The sequence below is a fragment of the Olea europaea genome, chromosome 23 (assembly GCF_002742605.1).
Source record: "Olea europaea var. sylvestris chromosome 23, O_europaea_v1, whole genome shotgun sequence".
In the NCBI taxonomy this organism is placed as follows: Eukaryota; Viridiplantae; Streptophyta; class Magnoliopsida; order Lamiales; family Oleaceae; genus Olea; species Olea europaea.
Window position 1 is genome coordinate 2460002 of NC_036259.1, and position 1937 is coordinate 2461938.

The window sequence follows — 1937 nt, forward strand, 5'->3', positions numbered from 1 at the left end:
TCAGCATAATTATTGGTCTAATGCATGGTGATGCATATGGATTCGTATCAATTTATGTCAGATAATGTTTCTCTCATTTCATCAATGATCATGTACACTTGATGAAAGCTCAAACATGAAACTCTTGAAAAGTTCAAGGGATTCACACTAGAATTAGAGAAACAAATAGGTAAAGATACTCACACATTAAGATTCGATCAATTGAGAGTATCTTAAAGATGAAATTTAGATTATCTAAGAGAGAATGAGATTCTCTTGCAGTGGACTCCTTCATATACACTGTAGCAAGGTGGTGTATCTAAAAGGAGGAATCGTTAATTATTACATATAATGCGATTAATAACAAGTCATGCAAATTTCTCAAAGTTGTTTTGAGGTAACGCATTGATTGCAGTGTGCAACACACTAAACCATGTCCCATCTAAATTGGTTAACAGAACTCTATACGAGTTATGGAAAGACAATAGTCCCAATTTATCTTATATGAAAGATTGGGGTCATGACGCTTAATTGAAGCGCCTTAAATCGGATAAGTTTGAGACTAAATCCGATAAATACATATTTGTGAAATATTCAAAGGAGACAATTGAATATAAATTCTATTATCATGAAGAAAGTCTTCTTCTCACGACATATCGTCTTCTTAGAGAAAATGTTTACTCTAGGAGAGGACAGTGGGAGTAAAATAGAATTTTGAAAGAGTTCAAGAGTCCACAGATATAGTTAACCAAGTAGATAAATCTGAGTTTGATCCCATATCTGATATGGGACATACTTTGAATCAGGAAGTAAAGACTCCTGAGGACATGACAGCTCTATGTGAATTTAGTAGGCTCATTCGACCTTCAAGAAGATGCGAATCATTAATCAGTGATCCAGGATAATGAACCTGCTAGTTGCAACAAAATAAAGTCAAGTGTTGACTTAAAAGAGATAGTAAGAGGCCATGAAACTCGAGATGAAACTCGATGCAAGTAAACAAAGTTTGGACCTTGGTCAAGCCTCCTAATGGAATAAAGCCCATAAGCTTTTGTAAATAGTTTACAAAAGAAAAGGTCGATATGGATATGAATATCCATATATACAAAGCAAGGCTAGAAGCAAATGTTAAATATTGACATTGGTGAAATATTTCTCCTGCAGCCTTGCTTAAGTCCATTCGGGTTTTGTTTGCAATAGTTGCATATCGTGACTATAGGTTAAGAGAAGTCTCTTGGAGCTGAAATCTTAGATTTGATGAAAAGTCAAAGTGTTTGATTTTATCAAATTTGAAAATGAATTGTGTGTTTACAAGAAGATAGTGGGAGCATTTTTCGTATTCCTAAAACGACATCCCTATGTTTCAATCGTTGAAATAATGGTTGTTAAAAGATTTATTCATAAATGATATGGGATAAGCAACTTGATCTATAGAGGTAGATCTAGAAGATTGCTTAACTCATCCCAATTTACATAGATGAAATCTTGAGAAGATTTCATATGGAGAAACTGGTTTACTCTTAAGCGGTATGTTGGAAAGGTTCCAAACGTGAAGCAACCGTTGATTCAATAGTAGAAACCTAATACATGGATACTTCAGAAGTAGCAAAGAGTTGCAATATGGATCATGATGTTCATAAATGAATTTGGAGTGGTTCCTGATATTGTTGATCACGTACAATAATATTGTGATAACAATAGAGCCATTGCGAAAGCAAGGGAACTAAGAGCCATTACGAAAGCAAAGGAACTAAGGTCTCATCAATGATCCAAACATGTATTAAAACGGTATAATCTCATCAGAGAGATAATACATAGAAATGACGTAAAGAGAAGAGCAAGTTCCCACATTTAATAAAATTGCAGATCCACTGACAAAGAGTTGTCGTAGTATAAACATGATCGTCATGTAGACTTATGATATTTGATACATAAGTGATTGGATCTAATGCAAGTGG